Genomic DNA, 22,745 nt, shown 5'->3' with positions numbered 1-22,745 from the left:
ATACCCAAGACATCAAATCAAATGGCACGGCAACACCCTTCGTGCACTTTTTTCATCCTCACCAAATATATGAATGTATGTTAAATCAAATAGTATGGGAACACCTTTCGTGCATTTATCTCTTCTTCACCAAGCATATGTATAACAGTACCAACCAGGTGAAAGAAATGCCAATAAGAGTAACAGCAAAATGGTAATTACATAGATAACAATAACGAACAAGGCAGAGTATATGGACAACGGTAACAAACTAGTGGGAGGCACATAAGAAATGATAGCAATTAAAATAGGAGAACATAAATTTCACTAACTAACATGGTAGAAGGCTTAGCTGAAAGTTTAACAAACGGGAAAAGGCATAGGTGTAGATATACCAAACAAGAAAGAAAGCATGATTTTTGACAACGGCATGGATAGCACAACGACAATTAAGGTAGAGGACAAAGACGAAACAACAATGACAAGTCACATAGATAGCATAAGTGCAACAGTAACACTCAAAATAAAGGCATAAATGTATACACAATGAAAAGATATCACAATATAATACATGTCTCAGGTCCTCACATGCAGGAAAACACCTTTCGTGCCATGAACACGTGATAATACAAAAATAATGGCACGACATCACCCTTCATGCTTTACTCCCTTCCTCACATGATAATGTATATGCAATGGCGCATAATCCTTCGTGCGTAATGATGTATATGAAATGGCATGGCATCACCCTTCGTGCTTTACACTCTTCCTCAGATAATGTGTATGCAATGGCGCATCACCCTTCGTGCTTTACACTCTTCCTCACCAAGCATATGTATATCAATAACAAGCAAGGTAAGAAACATGAATAACATCAAGAAGAGTGGTTAAGCAAATACCCCAAATGAATATCAATCAAAACTCTCAAGCCAATAACAATTCAATAAACCTTAAGAGCCTTACTGTTCAAGTATCTCAACAAGTCTCAAAAGCGGTCTTCAACTCAAGTATGGAATCCAAATATCTCAAGAATAACGGTCGTAGCGATGTATTTGTGATTATATATTGTGATGACCGAATTTAGCACATTAATAGCTTCTCAAAAAGTCCATCAAGTTTTAGTCAAGTTATAATAAGCTAAATCATAGTTTCTATCATTGAAATTCATATTCATATTAATATAAAAGTCAAGTAAAACATGAAGCAAGAAAGTCACATATTCCAACAAGGCACAAAGAACCGTATAATCACATCCCATATGCATCATCCCCGCATGTAGCAAACAATATCAATTAGTAGAAAAACGTTTCCTAACAAAATTAGTCAAGACACTTACATCAAACAAGCCAAATCAATACAGTAGAAGCGCCATCCCGCTCAAACGACCTCCGAACAGCTCGAAACTAGCCAAAAGCAACTCAAACAATAAAGGTAGAATCTTTAATTAAATACTCAAAGTCAACCAAAACGTTAACCCGGGCCCGCACCTCAAAATCCCACAAAACTAACAAATTTTGGCAACCATACAAATACGAGTCCAACCATACTAATTTCACTCAAATCCGACTCCGAATCGATGTTCAAATCTCAAATCTTCAGTTTAGAAAAGTTTTGACAAAAATCCCCAATTTCTCTCATAGATTCAACAAATTAAAGGCCAAAATGGAAGGTGGAATCATGGAATATAACCAAAACCGAGTCGAAAATACTTACCACAGTCCATGTGATGAAAATCCCCTCACAAATCGGCCAGATCCGAGCTCCATGACTCAAAATATGATAAAATGACCAAAACCTTCGAAATAGAGTACTTTATAATCACTGAACAGGGATGCTCTTCGCGAACGCGGAAAAACCCTCACATTCGCCATGCACAAATTACACTGCCCCAAATTAACACTACGTGTTCGCGACACAAGTCTCGCGAAAGCGATGACCACATCTGCCAGACCTACACGAACGCGGAAGCAACATCGCGAACGCGAAGAGGAAACCATCGACCTACCAAGTCCAGCCCAACACTACGTGAACGCATAGAAGCAGATGCGAATGCGAAGAAGATCAGCCCCAGACTCTATGAGAATGTAGTCGACCTGTCGCGAACACAATTAAGAAAATCAGCCAGCTCCAAGAATCTCTACGCGATCGCGAAGAACAACAGAGACATCAACTAACAACATAAACCATCAACTCCAAGCCAATCCGAAATGATCTGAAACCACCTCGAAACTCACCCGAGCCCCTCGGGACCCCTTCCGAACATACCAACAAGTCCCAAAATATAATACAGACCTACTGCCTCAAATCAAATATAACAACATCAAAACCACAAATCGCACCTCAAATAAAACTTAATGAACTTTTGAATCTTCAACTTCCAAAACTCGTGCGAACCATATCAAATCAACTAGAAATGATCTCACATTTTGCACACAAGTTCCAAATGACATGACAAACCTATTCTAACTCCCGAAGCAACAATCGAAACTCGATATCATGAAATTCAACTCCCGATCGAACTTATGAACATTCCAAACCTTCAGATTGTCAATTTTTGCCAAATAGTGTCGAAACCTTCTAAAAACATCCAAATACAAATTCGGGCATACGCTCAAGTAAGAAATTACCATCCGGACCTACCGAAATCATAAAAGCTCCGATTCGAGGTTAAACACACAACGTCAAACTTGGTCGACTCTTCCAACTTAAAGCTTCTAAGTTGAGAATCATTCTTCCAAATCAATTCTGAGGCTTCGAAAAACCAAAACCGACGATACACGCTAGTCATAATACACCATATGATGCTAATCATGATCTCAAGCTACCGAACTGAATGCAATTGCTCAAAACGATCGGTCGGGTCGTTACATTGATATTATTTTACAATATCGTTAACTACCTGACTCGGTATACACGTATTGCACGTGATGAGAGATTGGAAATAATAAAAATATAAGGTCAAATAAATTGAGACCAAGGGAAAATATCTATTTGTACTTGTTATAAAAGTTTTATAAAATTTCCAAGTCAAAATCCAACGAGCGTTATAATCACTATGTTAGGCCTAGGTGTATTCGTAAAAAATGGACCAAACGCATGGCAAAGATAAGAGTCAATATATAGCAAGTATTTCCTAGCCAACACCAAGTCACCCTGAGTCACCCGAACCGAAGACTAGAGATTAAGGAGATAATTTCGAGGTCATTTCTCTCATACCCGACAAAACGAGTGTATTCCAAATAGTCTAGATCAATATTCTAATACCAAGATTTTCTTGAACCTCAATCCCGAGATACCCGCTGCATCTCATTAAGTATGATTGGCAGTTATAATTTTATTCTCTTAAATATCTGTAATTTCAGCAACGTGTATGGATAAAAGTAGGCGGCAGTTACGATTAGGCCAGTCTATAAATACCCTTTTTCCCTATCGTTGGAGAACATTTTGATTTTATTAGACAAATTCGCAATATTTTGCAACTTTTGACAGTATTTGGCTTTTAATTATCAATCTGTTCATCAGCTCCAACTCATGAGAGAACACTCAATAATAATATTTCTTTCTTATTTTTTACTAATTTTGTTATTTTGTTCATATTCATTGTATCTCTACTTTGCTTTTCATCATCATAGGTCAGATTGTTTTGGATTAATCTAATTGCTTGTGGCCTAACATATATCTATTAGTCAAATTTTTAGATTAAAAGTGCCCACTATGGGCCCTAGTAATTGTGAATTTATTCCTAAATCGCCTTCAATCCTCCTTGGATCCCTTTGATTCTCATTTGCCATCTAATTCTTAAGAAACTACTATGTCTGGATCCAACAACCAATCAATTGCACCTCTTCAGCAAGACGACCAAGACCAGCGGGAGAATCAAGGTTTGCCAGTGGGAGGAACACCACTGTCAACCCAGGATGATCGAAGTCCCAGGGGTACACCACGTGCATCAAGGAAAAACTCCCCTGAAAGATCCTCTAGTGGGGGTAGAGAAATAAGCGGCTTATAAGAAACAATGAAGAGTTTCATATCCCAACAACAAGCTCGGAACAATCAAATAGGGGCGGTTGGTTGTGGAGATTCTAAACTTAGTACCAAGAAATTCTAGCACTAGGGGACTACACGGTGATCTAGGGACTGGAGATTCAGGTACTACCAATAATTTAAAATTTGAAAAAGGGTCAAAACTATCCCTATTATTTGCTTAACGGTTTACAGATACCCTCCGTACATCTATCGATCCAAAAATATGCACGACGTCAACTCTATTAATAAAAATACCCTTGCGTCTCACGACAGAACTGGTGGGCTTACTCTCATATATATATATATATATATATATATATATATATATATATATATATATATATATATATATATGGATAAATAATCGCAACAGCCCTGGAAGCCAAGTGTTGCTCTATTGCCAATACCAAAGAAGGTCAAAGTATCGGATATTTCAAAGTATGATGGAACAATAAATCCCTAAGGTTATGTCATCACTTATACAACCGGAGCTAGAGGAAATGACTTAACCAATCCAATGATCAAATTGATACTCATTAAGAAGTTCGAAGAATCTCCCACAAAAGGAGCGTTAATCTGGCATTCTCTTTTATCTGAAAACCCAATTGCTTCATTTGTTGAGCTTGAAGATCCTTCTTTCAAAGCACACACTCGAGCCAAGAAAGTTGAAAACCAATCGACATGTCGTTTTAAATTCTAGCATCTCATTATATTGTTTGTATCATTAGTTCGGGTCTATGATTTGAGTGGTTTGGAACCCTTAGTTTCCATATTAAAGCCTTGAGTTGGAAAAGTTTACCAAAGTCAACATTATGAGTAAACTGTCACGACCCAAAATTCTAATCAAAGGGGTCGTAATGGCGCCTAATGCTACTTGCTAGGCAAGCCAATACTTACCAGTAAAAATAGAAAAAATAAGTAAGCATTTAACAGTAGAATACCATAAATAAAGAGTAAAAACTCCGAAATTATATAATAAATTTAAAACCAATACAAATGTCTAAATAACTCTCCAAGACTAGTGTCACTGAGTGTATGAGCTCTTAGGAATACTAAATACATAGTCTGGAAGGAATACAATACTGTATGATACAAATAACAGTAATAGGGATAACAAAGGCGACTCCCGAGTCTATGGACAGAGATACAACACTGCCTCAAATCACCCAAATGTCCAATCTAAGCACCCCCCGGGATTCCACTAAGACCAATACTGGGATCCACACAAGAAGTGCGAAAGTATAGTATGAGTACAACCGATCTCATGTACTCAGTAAGTATTGAGCCTAACTCCGATAAAGTAGTAACGAGGCTAAGATAAGACACCTACTTATAAATCTTTGCAGTTAATAACCAATTAAAAAAAAGAGAAATAGCAAGAGAAATAATAAGATATATAACAAGGATAGATACGAGAAATAGTAAAATAATTAACTAAAACAAATAACGATCAAAGTTCTCAAATATCACAACCGAGCCTCTCTTAACACCTCAAATCCAAGAAGATGAAACAACAATAACGAAAACAACAAGGTCAATTGACAAATCCGCATAAATAGAGAAATAAGTAAAAGATATCATATCAATAGCACGACAACACCTTTCGTGCATTCACCTTTCATCCTCACTAGCATGGGAACACCCTTTGTGCATATATAAATATATGTATCACTCTTTCTCACCAAGCACGGAAACACCCCTCGTGCAATATTATTAGTAATAATAACAAATATCAAGTGTGACACCTCCTTTTTCCCGAGGGGATAGGGGAGTTTTTTCAATTAAAATGACATTAATTGAAATAGGATTATTTATTTTAATTCAGAGTCGCCACTTGGAATGATTATGGTGTCCCAAGTCACCGGTTTATTTTAGAATCCCAAATCGAGGAAAATGACTCTATTTTTGGTCTGCGAACACAGAAGACCGGGTAAGGAATTCTGTTAATCCGGAAGAAGGTGTTGGGCATTCCCGAGTTCCGTGGTTTTAGCACGGTCGCTTTAATCATACATGGCTTAATTAAATTATTTAATTACTTACTTTTAGAACCTATGTACATTTATGTTTTTACCGCTTTTAATTATGGCGTTATGAAATTATCTTTGAAACGTATTATATGTGTGTAAATCTATTTTATTTATCGCTCTAAAATCATGTCACGCGTACGTGTACACAATTAATCACACTTTATTAATTATGAAGATTATTTTTTGGCCAAAGTTGCGCGAACGCATACTTTGATTTATTTTTGGATTCATGTATGTCGCGCGAACGTGTACACAATCACGATAATTGATTGAATTAAGAACGTGCCTAAAGCATGCTAGCGCATTCATGGTTGTTCATTTCCTAAGAGTTATGATTGAATGTGAAAGGCCATAGATTATTATGGAATTCATTTGTTGGGATAGCCACACATTTCGTTACTTAAGATAGTGGTGATTGTATTCTAGAGGTTCAATTAACATTTCAGCTATATTGGCCCAGTGATACATTGATTGCTTGTCAACATTATCAAATGCAACTTCCCCAAATATTAATACATGACTGTTCAAATTTAAAAGCAACTACAAGACTGTTTCCAAAACATTAATTCCTGATTACTCAAACTAACATCACAGTACGAAAATCATTTGTTGTTACAACACAAAAATCCAAATAGAGATTCGTAACTCTTCGTACTACGACTTCAACTTGAACCCAAGCATTCAAACTCCCATTCTCTTATGTGAAGAGCGTCAACAGTAACCAAATTCAGTTCAAATCCTTATGAACTCACTAAACGCACAGCCAACAGTGATATAATGACATTTTAAATTATTAAATGCTTCATTAGGATAGTTCTACTGTCAGTAGCAGCTAAGCTAATTAATGTGCAGTTTGTAACTTCAACTTTCAACCCTAAGTGAAAATCAGAACTTCAAGCTAACACAAAGGCAATTATAAGCAATATTCGAAACCATAGTATTAGTCATAAGGCATTGAGCGATTAACAAACTGATTCAGAGAATGATTTGAATTTAAACACTTAGTTCAACAAACAACTAACACAAAACTAGCATAGGAGAGGATATAGGCAAATCTCATGATGTATCTATGAAATTAGTCATAAACATGGCATACAGATCGAAGATAATAGTCACTCGCTTAACAGAGAAGAACATGTAGTTTCACGAAATTATTTTCATAGAATATGAGTTATCCAAATCAAGTTACATGATCAAAATCAAGAAGAGTACCTTGATGTCGAAACAGAATAGAGAGAAACAGTGATAAAAGATAAATCTGGAGCTCAACAGTAAAGTGAATCAGCAGCAACCAACAGTGATTTGAGAGTTTAATCACTCTTAGAAAACCAGAAAACTACCAAGCAAATCAACATAAAACCAAACAGCTCCTTGAAACTACTGATCTAAACTAACATTTTTAGGCTATTTGGAGTATTTTTAACTGCCGCTCTTGTGTATTTTCTCGTCGCCTAAGATTTCAAATCTCAACAATGAACTTCAGGTGGAGAAAATGAGTATATGAGTGTGGGTGTATATTATGTGAGGACAAGGAAGTGAGTGAGTGAGCATGTATGCAGATGAGAGAGTGAGGAGGGAGAAGGCTGCGGCTAGGGTTTGGTAAAATGGAGGGTCTAATTTTTTCTCCTCTTAGGGTTTTTGGAAAGGTAAGGTTTTAAAGGGGTAACCCGGTTGGGCCTGGGATTTTGGGCCCTGAAATTGGACGAATTTGAAACAAGAGGCAAATTTGATCCCTCAAAAATAGTCATATTACTACTAATTGAATTTGTTTTGCCAAAACGACCTAATTAGCGTTTTAACTAATTAAATAAACTAATTGATTAAAGCTAATGTATATTATATTTGTTTTTGTGATTTTTGTTTGGTAATGCATCTAATTAATGTAATTAAATCCTAAATGCATTTAAGGTCTAAAATGCTATGAAATAAAAAAATTAAACATTTTTTTTTATTTTTTATGGTTTTAAAACGACTCTGAATATGCATGAATAACTCTAAACTATTTTGGAATATTTTTAGGAGTGATTTGCATTAGGGCAAAAATTAGGTGCTCACATCAAGAAGCGCAGAAACACCCTTAATGCATAAATCACTCTTTCTCACAAGCTCGGAATCACTGTTCGTGCAATCCACTCTTCCTCACCAAGAATATATAAAATAGTACCAAGAAAAGTAGGAAGCATAAATAACATCATGGAGAGTAATTAAGCATAATACACCACGTAAGAGATAACCATAACCTTTGCACCAATAAGTAAACCAACATCTCAAGAACCAAAATGTTCAAACATCTCAACAAAGCTTAAACATAGTTACTAACATATATATGAACAAGCAAGTAATTTCACGGACTATTAAAGCATTAGAGGATAATATACATGAAGCAAACAAAACATCAATAAGGCTAATTTATCCGCATGCTTTAGCCTTGAAAAACGCATATACACTCGTCACCATACATATATGTCGCCCCAAGACATATAGCACATAGCAAATAAACCCAGTTATAACCTAATTTCCTCAAACCAAGGCTAAACAAGACACTTACCTCTTTCCGAAATAAATCAACTCTCTGATACCGCTTTCTCTTTAGCACAAGCTTTCAAATAACTCGAATCTAGTTAATTAATACTCAAATAAGTCAAAACAAGCTTAAGGAAATCTCTTAATACTAAAATGGTTCGATCTTTAATATAAATGAAAAAGTCAACAAAAAGTCAACCAGAGCTCACTTGATCAAAATCCAAATCAAGACCAAATCCTGATCACATATATGGACCCATTTATCCCCGAGTCCAAATATGTAATTTGCTTCAAGATTCGACCTCAAATCGAGGTCTAAATCTTCAAATTACAACCCAAAATCGTATTTCTATTCTTTGAAATCCTAGATTTAGGGGCGAAAATCTATGCGAATAATAACAATTAATCAAAACCAAGTTAAAGTTACAAACCATTGAAGTTGGGAAGAAAATTTTCTAAAACATCGCCTCCTTACGAAGTTTAGGTCTCAAAAATAGAACAAAATAAGCAAATCTCGGAACCTTCCCTTTTTACCCAACTAGATATATCGCAATTATGTAGCTGGCAAGTGAGAACCACTGGTCGCAAATGCGACTAGGACTTTGTAATTGCAGAGATTGCAAATGCGACCCTCAGCATCGCAAATGCGAAGCTGAGCTCCCCTCCCAATCCTCGCAAATTTGCGATGACATACAACACAATAATATCAAACTCTCCAAAAATACCCAAAACCAATCTGAAACTCATCCGAGCCTCGGGGCCCCAGTACAATCAGCCAAAACAAGTATACAAACCTTACATGAACTCACTCATAAGCTCAAAATATCAAACTAACATCAAAAACTAAGAATCAAGGATCAAAACTCAAGAATTCAAATGTTCATAAACTCAAATTTCTAACTTATGAACCCAAATCAAACATACGTACAAGTTCAAAAATATCATACGAACCTATCAGAATCTTCAAAACACCAATCAAAGGTCATTTACCAAGAATATTGACTGTGGTAAACTCCAATAATATTAAAGCACTAAAATTTGAATTTCTCTATCAAAATACCTCTAAACTTTTCGGAAATCAAAACGAACTAGGCACACAAGTAATAAAATATCAAATGAAGCTATTCAGGGCCTCAAATCATGAAACAGAAAGCTATAACTCAAAACGACATATCAGACCGTTACATTCTCCTATCTAACAGAAACGTTCATCCTCGAGAGGACATAGAATTATATCTGAACTGGCAAAGAGATGAGAATATCTACTCCTCATATTGAACTCGGACTCCCAAGTAGTTTCCTCAATTCGATGCCCTTTCCAAAGCACTTTCACGGAAGAAATATCCTTAGATCTCAACTTTCGAACCTGTCGATATATAATGGCTACCAACTCTTCTTCATAAGTCAAATTCTAATAAAGTTGCACTATGTTAAGGTTCAATATGTGTGACTTATCTTCATGATACTTCCAGAGCATAGATACATGAAATACTGGATGAACTCCCGAAAGACTAGGAGGCAAAGTAAGTCTATAAACAACCTCCCCAACTCTCTCTAACACCTTAAACGGACAAATGAACCTGGGGCTCAACTTGCCCTTCCTCCCAAATTGCATCATGCTCTTCAAAGGCAAAACATTCAAAAGTACTTTCTCGCCCTCTATAAAAAAACCAGATCACTGACCTTCTTGTCCGCATAAATCTTCTCCCTACTCTACGCTGTTTGAGAACGATCCTGAATCAACTTCACCTTCTCCAAAGCATCACAGACCAAATCCGTACCCAACATTCTAGCCTCACTTGGCTCAAACCAACTGATAGGAAAACGACATCGCCTACCATATAAAGCCTCATACGATGCCATTTGAATGCTAGGTTGATAGCTGTTGTTGTAAGAAAACTCCTCCAATGGTAGAAACTGATCCCAATGGTCTCCAAACTCTATAGCACAACCTCTCAACATATCCTTAAGGATACTTCACTCCTATACAATTCTCTAGGTCAAACTACCTAGTTTCTGACATTCATACTTTACTTCTTGGCAAGTCAAACACCATGAAACATGCCCAATAATGTCCTTCTTAATCCTCCACCACTAGTAATGATGCTTCAATTCACGATACATCTTTGTCACACCTGGATGTATAGAATACCTTGAACTGTGAGCCTCCTTAAGAATCAAATTGCTCAGACCATCCATACTCGGAACACAAACCCGACCTTGTAGTCGCATAACACTACCATCTCCAATACCTTCTTAGCACCACTTCGTTGCATCGTGTTCTTAAGCACTAACAAATGATGATCATCATACTGGTGAGCCTTGATACACTCCAACAAAGACAATTGTGCCACAACACAAGCAAGAACTACTAGGCTCAGAAATATCCAATCTCATAAATATGTTAGCCAAGACCTGAACATCCATAGCCACGGCCTCCCCTCAAGTGGAATAAATATCAAACTAACTATACTCTCTGCCTTTCTGCTCAAGGCATCGGGTACCATATTTGCCTTACTTGATTGATACAAGATAGTGATATCATAGTCTTTCAACAACTTTAACCACCTTCGCTGCCTCAAATTCTTATCCTTCTGCTTTAATAAGTGCTGGAGACTTTGATGGTATATGTAGACCTCACATGACACATCGTACAAGTAGTGCCTCCAAATCTTGAGCGCGTATCCAATAGATGTCAACAAAAAATCATGAATAGGATAATTCTTCTCATGAGTCTTCAACTATCGAGACACACAGGCAATCACCCTATTATCCATCATTAATACTGCACCAAGCCCATTATATCATAATACACGATGTAAGACCCCAAACGTATGGGCAACACTAGCTCTGTGGTCAAAGAAACCTTGAGCTTCTGATAGCTCTCTTCACACTCATCAGACCATCGAAAAAGAACACCTTTCTGAGTTAACTTGGTCAAATGGAGCTGTAATGGATGAAAATCCCTCAACAAAGCGATTGTAGTAGCCAGCCAAGCCCAAGAAACTCTGAATCTCTGTAGTTGAAGTAGGTCTAGTCCAATTTTGGACTACCTCAATCTACTTAGATCAACCTTGATACCATCCCCAAACACAACATGACCCAATAACGCAACTGAGTCCAACCATAACTTGCACTTGAAAAACTTTGCATAAAGATGAAGATTCTTCATAGTCTGATGCACCACACTCAAGTGTTGCTCATGCTCCTCCCTACTATGAGAGTAAACCAAGATGTCATCAATGAACACGATCACGAAGGAATCCAAATAAGGCTTGAACACACGGTTCATCAAATCCATGAAGGTCGCTGGAGCATTAGTCAAACCAAATTACATCGCCAAGAACTCATAATGACCATAACGGGTCCTAAAATCTATCTTAGAGACATCTGAAGCCTTAATCTTCACGTGATGATAGCCAAATCTCAAATCAATCACGGAGAACACCTTGGCATCCTGATGTTTGTCAAAAAAATCATCAATACAAGGCAATGAGTACTTTGTCTTGATTGTAACCTTGTTCAATTACTGATAATCAATGCATATCCTCATAGATTCATCCTTCTCCTTCACAAACAATACCGGTGCACACCAAGGAGAAACACTCGGTCTAATAAATCCCTTATCAAGCAAATCTTGTAACTACTCCTTCAGCTCAGATGGAGCCATGCGTTGTGGTGGGATAGAAATAGGCTGAGTACCCGGAACCAAGTCAATATAAAAGTCAATATCCCTATAGGGTGGCATGCTCGGTAGATCAGTAGGAAGCGCATCCAGAAACTCCTTTACAATCGGTACTAGATCCACAGAAGGAACCTCCACACTAGAATCTCGAATGTAAGCCAAAACATCCCTTCTCACCCATACGCTAAGCCTTTAAAAATAAAATCACCCCACTTGTAGAATGGTCGAGGATCTCTCTCCACTCTAGCTTAGGCAACCCTGGCATAGCTAAAGTCATAGTCTTAGCATGAAAATACAAGATAGCATGTTATGGAGACAACCAATCTATACTAAGAATAACCTCAAAATCCGCCATATCCAACAACAAATGATTAACCATGGTATCAAAACCATTAATAGTCATAACACATGACCAGTACACCCAATTGACTACTATAGTATTGTCACGCCCCGACCTCGGGGAGCGTGACCGACGCTCAATCGAGATACCCCGGTCAAGTAAGCCTACTTGATTCCTTCTACACAATCTTACCCAATAATAATAAAAGAACCAATAACAAGAGATAGACATGAGAAGAGTCAAGTGCTTCACATTCTTTTTCACTACTCAAAGGATATTTGTTTACAATTTTCAAAACATCACAAGTTCATATTTATGAGAGAAAACATGTTTGCCAAAATACCAACACTTATAGTTTATTTCCCAACATTGAACACCACCCACAACATGTCTACAGAGCCTCTAAGTACAACATAAGAGTAGTATGGAAGTGCCAGCGACAAGGCCCCGGCTATACCTCAAAACATAAAGTACAACGTCAAGTGACATAAGGCCCGGGACAGGGTAGGTCTCACCAAAACCAATTGAATAGAGAGTAACTGCTGATGAAGACCAAAGCTGCCCTCTGACGAACCACCTACATCCATTAAAGATGCAGCGCCCCCGGCAAAAAGGGACGTTAGTACATATAGAATAGTACTAGTATGTGAAGCTAAATGTCCTCTTTCGAAATAGGATGCCAATATAAGAAGGGAATAATCATGAAAGCAGCAAGTAACGATCGATGATAGCCTAATGCCAAGTTAAAATATAACAATTTTCAAAACAGGAAAGTAATATTATTTTTGGTTGGGAGATCATTCGCACCGATATACCACCGTGTTTTTAGCACGGAGTCCGATCTTGGCCAGATCGGCTAAGTCGTCTCTCCACGAACAATATGGATTGACATGTAATGCGAAAGAAAGAAAGGTGTTACCAAGAGTAGGAACCACCATGCGCGCAACATGGCATCCGATCACCACCTGACCGGCTAGGTCGTCTCCCCACATATGCCGTGTGAGTCGACATCAAATCCAGGGCTACCAACAATCTCATTCCAATCAAGGAAAATAATCTCAACACATCAATCTCATCCTAAATAAGGGAATAATTACAATCAACTACTACACCGGCATGTGTAGTTTCGGGTGTGGGCCTTACAACCCACCCTTCCTCGGTTCGCTAATGATACTACCAAAAATATTTTGTTTGCACACAAGGGAAACAGAAGTACAAATATATTCACCTCATAACCTTTCACACTAAATAAAGCTTCATTAGTACTTTCAACCATTCACAACATCATTATTTCCTTGGCTCTATTGGCCATACGTATGATTCTTCATTCATGGCACGTTGGCCGTATTTCATATTCCACACTTTCATTTCTTTACTTTCAAGGATCATCATCATAACATCAACATATAGAATATTCCGGAAATCACAACTTTAGGTTCATTAGTAATGCAGGTTTTAAACACAATAGATTCCTTTCCAAAGAATAGAGCAAAATGACTAGCAATTGAAGCACAAGTTAAAATCATAAATGAGTGATACACCACTTATTGTTGAAATACTTTTTTCTCAAAAGGGCAATACACAATTTCAACTCATTAGTATGTAAGAAGTCAAATCACATTGGAAATATTTATAAATGAGAGCATGGTGATTTACGATTGAAATACGAATTCAACTCAAAAGCACTAGTTACAACAACCATGGATACATTTTATATCTCACTCTCACTTCTTTCACTTCCAAACATTATCATAGCTTATCAACAATTAAGGGCTTTTGGAATCAAGACCTCAAACATGTATATGAGCAATATGAGTCTTAAGCACAATGTGTTTTCTTTCCAGGTTAAGCATAATAGACTTTCATTTGAAACACTAGTTGAAGTGATAATGTTTTAATACATCACCCTTGAACTCATTTTTGAAAGAGATCATGATAAGATAGGAGCAATTGGAACATATTTTGAGTACATATATCTTTCAACAAAACATTTGTTTAGAATAATCAAATTTATTAGGAACAATCCGTAACATAGGGTTTAGGAACTTGGGTCAACCATACTTGAAACTTACGGGATCATTATGGAATTCGACTCTAGAGAGAAATTTAACCAACATACCTTGATTGAGTTTTTTTTTAAGTTACTACAATGTCCCAACACCTCTACCAATATCAATTTATAGGAAGATAGCAAAAATCGGATAGTAATTAAAAGGATTCTCATGGTGTAACTCTCTTAGGAATTTTGTCAAACATCTATTATGCAAAAATCGACTACAAGGCTCTACAATGGTAATCCCTTCCTCCCTTAACCAATTTTAACAAGAAACTTCCCAAAATAGTTCAACAACCCCACATACTACCACCTATTGTCACATGCATGGCCTATCTCCAATTCCACAATCTACTTAGACACTAAACAATTTTGCATGGATTATGTAGGACAAGAACTTACTCGGATATATGGTGGTCTACTGAGTGGCTTCCATGATTCTTGAAGATTGGTGCAAGAATGGGTGATTAGAATGCTAGGTCTTCCCCTTCTCTCTCTAAAATACTCTTACTTCTCTCTAAAAGCATCAGACATTGGCTTCAAAATGAGCCCCAAAGGCTATTTATCAAAATGGGATCGGGTTATAAAAATAGAAAAATGGACCCTCTGAACTCAAGTCTACGGTCACACAATGGACCACAGAATAGATATGCGGCCCGCAAAAGTGAAAGTGATGCCAAATATTGGGTTGGTCTGGACAGGTCTGTGGTCCGCAGACCACTTATGCGATCGCAAAATGGACCGCAAAATCACCCTTCGAAATTCTTCATGCTAAATCTGCGATGAAAGTGCGGACCGCGAGACAGGTATGCGATCACATAATGGACCGCAGAACAACCTTCAAAATTCAACAAATTTTTTGCTCAACTCCGCGATGGGTATGCGACCCGCAGAACGGATATGTGATCGCGGATCTGACCGCATAATTGGCCCTTCAGCAAAATGTTTCCACCAATACATCGAGGTATTCTTCAACACACAAAGTCCGTACCACGGCTCGTAAGCTCGCTGCGAAGATTAACTACTACCTCCGTACACATTACCCTACCTCGACGCCATAAAACTTGAATTCCTTGGCGAAATTTTACGAGGCTTTACAAGAATCCTCAATCGGTGAAGACACAGAAATAAGAATATCAAGAGAATCACGAGGCATACTCAAGTATGATGCAAAATACGATGACACATATGAATATGTAAACCCGGATCGGATAACACCGAAGTATATCTATGATAGACTGAGATAATACCTGTGATGACTGCATCGGACAACTCCGCCTCAGGCATGCATGGGAATGCATAATAACGGGGCTGAGCACTACCAGTCTATCCTCCTCCTCTAGGACAACCTCTACATGAGTGACCTCCACCTCTAGTTGGATGACCCCTACCACTAGCTGGCTGGACGGGTGGTATAGCAACTTGTGCCGAAATCATAGCATGAGTACCTTGCTATGGCACGCCACTCTGCATCCTAGGAAAATGCTTTACAACGTGCCTTAAATTCCCACACTCATAGCATCCCCTCGGTTGATGTGGCAACAGAACGTGAAGTTGTCCTGACGACCTGAATGACCACTATAGAAACTTTATATCGGGGGTGCACTGATCGGACCATGAGCTGGAGATGCACTGTATAGTGACTGCCATGGGCGAGAAACATAAAAACCATGCCGCCTGAAGTACCACGAGAAACTTGGAGTGCTAATTGAACTGGCCTAATAGCATAACATCTACCAAAATGACCCTTGCCTCTAGATGAGGCACCATTGAACTTACCAAAATGACGAGGCCTCTTATCACTCATCGCCTCTCTCCCTTGGCCTTGAATGCACTTAATTCTTCTAGCAAAATCCATTACCTAAATAAATGAAGTCTCAGTCTCGTCTTCTCTAGCCATCTAAAGTCGAATACCATAGGTAAGCCCCTCGATGAACCTCTGCACCTTCTCCTCTCAGTAGGGATCAAGATAGCTGCATGACGAGCCAAATCAACAAACCTTGTCTCATACTGAGTAACTATCATACCACCTACTATAGATGGTCAAACTGACTGTGAGGTCATCCCTCTGAGTAAGTGGAACAAACTTCTCCAAGAAAAGCTGTGAAAATTGGGCCCAAGTATGAGGAGTGTCCTTGCTGGTCTACCCTGCTCATAGGTCTTCCACCACCTATTGGCCGAACCCTGCATCTAAAATATAGTGAAGTCAACTCCATTGTACTAAACCAGCCCCAAATTGTTCAAGATCTCAGGACATCGGTCTAAAAACTCTTGATCATCCTCTAAAGACAAACCGGTGAAATAATGAGGGTGCAACTTCTGAAACTTACCCATCCTCTTCATCTTATAATCAGACATAGCGGGCCTAACCTCAGGCCGCACTACAATAATAGGTTGAGCCATCGTAGCTGGTAGTACTCAGAGTATGATATTCTTGTACCATCTGCTTTAGAGTGCGTGTGGCGGGTGTCTGAGCTACTCTCCCGGCCTGAGAGGTGGCTGGTGTTATATGGTACACCTGCCTGGGCCATTCTCTCCATAAAACCAATCATGCAGACCAAGACATCCTGAAGCACTGAGGTAGCAATAATAGGTTGAGCCACCGCAGCTGGTAGTACTCAGAGTCTGATATCCTTGTACCATCTGCTCTAGAGTGTGTGTGGCGGGGGTCTGAGCTACTCCCCCGGCCTGACAGGTGTCTGGTGTCATATGGTACACCTTCCTGGGCCATTCTCTTCATAAAACCAATCATGCGGACCAAGACATCTTGAAGCACTGGGGTAGCAATAAATCCAGCTAGAACCTGGGCTTAGCCTACTGGCTCATCCTGACTAGGATATGCTCATTGTCTGTAGCTATTTAGGGCTCAACTGATACTGCTCTAGCACGAACATGAGTAGTTGTAGGTGTCGTTGTTCATGCTCTAAGCTAGGCTCCCGCTCTGCCTCGGCCCCTACCCCTAGTAACGGCTAATTCCTAGGGCTCTAGCTCCTGATCTGTTACGGCTGAAGCGCGTCTCCTAACCATTTGTGAGAAAATAGAGAGTAAAGATTCAAACATTAGGATAGAACAAAGTCGCACTATAAAGAAGAAAAGGAAGTGAAGTTTACTAATTGTCCCTTAGCCTCTCGAAGATAAGTATAGACGTCTCTATACTGATCCGTAAGACTCTATTAGACATGCTCATGACTCGTGAGACCTATGCAACCTAGGGCTCTGATACCAACTTGTCACAACCCGAAATCCTAACCTAAGGGGTCGTGATGGCGCCTAATCCTACTTGCTAAGCAAGCCAACACTTAACAGTAATAATAGAATCAAAATCAAGCATTTAATAGCATAATACCATAAATAAAGAGTAAAAACATCGAAATTACATAATAAGTTTAAAACCAATGCAACTATCTAAATAACCCCCCAATACTAAATACATAGTCTTGAATGAATATAAAACTGTCTGATACAAATAAAAGTAACAGGCTAGTGAAAGTGACTCCAGAGACTATAGACGGAGATGCAGCACTAGCTCGAATCACCTAAATGTCGAAACTAAGCACCACTGGGGACTCCGCTGGGACCAATGGCGAGATCAACGTAAGAAGTACAGAAGTATAATATGAGTATAATCGACCCCATGTACTCAGTAAGTGTCTACCCTAACCCTGACGAGGTAGTGATGAGGCTAAGACAAGACACCTACTTATAAACCTATGCAGTTAATAAGCAAGAGACATAACAAGAGAAATAGCTAGAGAAATAACAATAGATGACAAGAATAGATGCGAGAAATAGTAAAGACAACTAACTAAAAGAAATAATGATTGAGTTTCTCAAATATCACAACCAAGCCTTTATTAACAACTCAAATCCAAGAAGATGAAATAATAACCAAAAAAACAACAAGGTCAATCCACAAATCCGCATAAATATAGAAATGAGTAATATCATATCAATAGCATGACAACACCCTTTCGTACATTTACCTCTCATCCTCACTAGTACGACAACACCCTTCATGCATATATATATAGCACTCTTCCTCACCAAGCACGGAAACACCACACGTATAATAATAATAATAATAATAATAATAATAATAATAATAATAATAATAATAATAATAATAATAATAATAATAATAATATCAAATGTCAAGAAGCACGAAAACACCCTTAGTGCATAAATTACTCTTCCTTACAAGCCTGGAATCACCGTTCGTGCAATTCGCTCTTCCTCACCAAGAATATATAAAATAGTACCAAAAAAGGTAGGAAGCATTAATAACATCTTGGAGAGTGATTAAGCATAATACACCACGTGAGAGATAACCATAACCTTTGCACCAATAGGAAAACCAATATTTCAAGAACTAAAATGTTCAAATATCTCAACAAAGCATTGTCACGACCCAAAATCTACCTAGTCGTGATGACACCTAACCCAACCCGCTAGGTAAGTCAAATAATAGTCAACACAACTCTAATAAAGATCATAATTACTCAATAAATGAAATAGCTGAGTTTCCATACAATAATCCAAGGATTGGTAGTACAAGTAATGAGCAACTAAGATTTAGATTTACAAAGATGGTATGAAAATAAATACAACATTTGTTAAATATCCATAAACATAGTACAAATCCAAAACGACTTAGGACAAGTGGTAACTATATCCGAAAAACAGGTACGTCTTCAATGCCAACTTCCGTCATCCACATCAATTCAGCTCCAAGATCTGCACGCAATGAGCAAAAGTGTAGTATGAATACAACCAACCCCATGTACTTAGCAAGTATCATAACTAACCTCGGCGAGGTAAAATTGCAAGAATTATTAATGATACTCGCTAATAACTTGCTCAATTCATATATCTCACAAGAACACAACAACAATGTTATCAAGTCATAAATCATAGATAAAGCCACCCCAGTGCTTAAAGATAATGTAACATGCTCTGCTTCAGTTAACAATCCAACATATAGAGAACATATTCGTCCAATATCAGTAAATCATTAAACTTGCATATAGAGAAGATATGCACGATTAAACAAGTCAACACACATAGATTCACATATGGAGAAGATATGTACCGTATCTCATCTCATCAAGTAAGGTGGCATAAAGGGAATATATTTATAAATTCATGTATACACTCTGGGGCTAGAAAATAGAGAAGAGATACAACGAAAATCATGTATACATCCAAGGAATTTTCAAGTAGAGAAGAAATGCAATAACCAAATCAAACACTAGCTAGTTTTCCTCATACCGCGTGTACACCATCAAGAGAGAAACATGAGAGGGTGACCCTAGGGGGATAGATCCTTATCCACATGCTGCACGGACAACTCACGTGCTATATATATCAATCGCACGGACAACTCGCGTGCCAATAATAACATTCGTACTGACAACTCACGTGCTATCATATATCGAATCCGCACGGGCAACTCACATTCTATCATATCTTAATCGCACGGACAACTCACGTGCTAATAATAATCGCCGCACGGACAACTCATGTGCCAATAATAACAACCATGCGGACAACTCACGTGCCACTAATCTCAACCGCACAGACAACTCACGTGCTATCTGTCCAGTCCATATCACACAGAGTACCACGGTATTTGGAGCTCAATCACATTCTAACATGAATTTGGAGCTCAATTACTCTAACATATAGAGATCACATGAATAGCAACAAAATATGATGACTAGTACCATGGAATCGACCAAATCACAATTACTACAGTGCACACCCACAAGCCCGTTACCTAGTATGTGCTTCACCTCAACACCAATCACATAACACGAAATTCAGGGATTCATACCCTCAAAACCAAGTTTAGAAGTGTTACTTACCTCAAGTCGTGCAAATCTCTACTCTAATAAGCCCTTGCTCCGCGAATCGGCCTCCGAATGCCTGGAATCTAGCCACAAACAACTCGATACAATCAACTCAAGCTATAGGCATGAATTCCATATCAAAAAGCTAAGTTTTTTTTAACAAAAATCAACTCTAAAAGTCAACCCGAGCTCACGTCTCGAAATCCGACAAAATTAAAAAAATTCGAACACTCATTCAACCACGATTCCAACCATACCAAAATTACTCAAATCCGATCACAACTCGACCTTTAAATCCTCAAATTAAAGCCTATGAAGTTTCTACAATCTTCCCCCAATATTTCAAACCAAAACACTAATTAACTGATGAAAACAATGATATATTCATCTAATTTAACCAAATCCGAGTTAGAATCACTTACCCCAATCACTCCCTTGAAAATCCCTCCAAGAATCGCCTCAGTCCGAGCTCCCAAAATCAAATTGTGAAACATAACTCAAACCCTCATTTTTGAAACTTATATTCTGCCCAGGTGACTCTTTTTCGCGATCGCGGGAAATGCTTCGCGATTGCGAAGCACAATTCCACAGCTGCCAAAAATATAGTATACGTGAACGTGGATAAACCCACGCGAACGCGACTCACAAACTCCCAGACCTACGAGATCGCGAACCTCTTCACGCGATCGCAAAGAACATTTCACGTGAAATCCCAGTCTCATCTTTTCCTTCTTCGCAGATGCGACTTAACCCACACATTCGCGATTCACTATCTTCTCAAGCTATGCGATGGCAAACACCTTCACGCGATCGCATAGAACTAAATCCCCAGCTTCCCAAAGTACTATTCGCGACATCCCACTCACGATCGCGTATAAGGAAACCAATAACAGAAATCAGTAGTTCCTCCAAGGTTCAAAATGCGTCGAACATTACCCGAATCACACCCGAGGCCCCCAGGACCTCAACCAACAATACCAACAAGTCCTAAAACATCATACAAACTCGCTCGCAGCGTCAAATCACATCAAACAACACTAAAACAACGAATCGCGCATTGATTCAAGCATAATGAACTTATGAACTTCTAACTTCTACATTCGATGCCGAAACCTATCAAATCAACTCCGATTGACCTCAAATTTTGCACACAAGTCATAAATGACACAACAGACCTATTTCAACTTCTGAAACCAAAATACGAGCCCAGTTACCACAAAGTCAACTCTTGGTCAAACTTCTCAACTCTCCAAGCTTCTAATTTTCCAATTTTTGCCAATTCAAACCAAAATCATCTATGGACCCCCAAATCAATATCCGAACACACTCCTAACTCCAAAATCACTATGCGGAGCTATCAGAACCGTCAAAACTCAACTTCAGAGTCGTTTACACATAAATCAACATCCGGTCCACTCTTTCAACTTAAGCTTCCAACCTTAGGATTAAGTGTCCCAATTCATTCCGAAACATCTCTTGAACCAAACCAACTATCTCGAAAAGTCACATAACAACAATTGAGCATCGAATAAACAATAAATGGGGGAACGGGGCTACAGCACTCAAAACGATCGGCCAGGTTATTACATCCTCCCCCTCTTAAACAAACGTTCATCCTCTAACGGATCTAGAATCATACCTTGAGTCTCAAATAGGCTTGGATACCTGCTCGACATCTCCCGTCCGGTCTCTCAAGTAGCCTCCTCTACTGGCTGACCTTTCCACTGCACCTTCACTGAAGCTATGTTCTTTGACCTCAACTTTTGAACCCGCCGATCCAAAATGGCCACCAGCTCCATATCATAAGTCAAATCACCATCCAACTGAACCGTGTTGTAGTCCAAATCATAAGATGGATCGCTGACATACTTTCGGAGCATGAAAACATGAAACACTTGATGAACACTCGATAGACTAGGTGGTAATGCAAGCCTATAAGCCACCTCTCCAATCTTCTCAAGCACCTCAAAAGGCCCAATATACCGAGGGCTCAACTTGTCCTTCTTCCCGAACCTCATAACACCCTTCGTGGGTGAAACTTTGAGTAATACATTCTCTCCCACCATGTAAGCAACATCGTGAACCTTTCGATCGACGTAACTCTTATGTATAGTCTGCGCCGTGTGAAGTCGATCCTAAATCAACTTAGCCTTGTCCAAAGCATCCTGAACCAAGTCAGTACACAATAGCCTAGCCTCGCTCGCCTCGAACCAACCCACCGGAGATCGATACTGTCTCCCATACAAAGCCTCATACGAAGCCA

At 38.6% G+C, this 22,745-nt stretch overlaps 1 long non-coding RNA gene across 1 annotated transcript; it reads right to left on the bottom strand.

The window, feature by feature from the left end:
• Positions 1-395: 395 nt before the first annotated feature.
• On the bottom strand, positions 396-7,682 carry LOC117275953 (uncharacterized). Its single transcript, XR_004506177.2, has 2 exons — positions 7,245-7,682; positions 396-796 (listed from the first exon to the last, which is right to left on the bottom strand). It is a non-coding gene; the product is annotated as an uncharacterized lncRNA (long non-coding RNA).
• Between the last annotated feature and the right edge of the window lie 15,063 nt (positions 7,683-22,745).

The sequence above is a fragment of the Nicotiana tomentosiformis genome, chromosome 5, assembly GCF_000390325.3.
Source record: "Nicotiana tomentosiformis chromosome 5, ASM39032v3, whole genome shotgun sequence".
In the NCBI taxonomy this organism is placed as follows: Eukaryota; Viridiplantae; Streptophyta; class Magnoliopsida; order Solanales; family Solanaceae; genus Nicotiana; species Nicotiana tomentosiformis.
The sequence above is the reverse complement of the archived record's forward strand: the minus strand, read 5'-3'. Positions and strand labels throughout refer to the sequence as shown.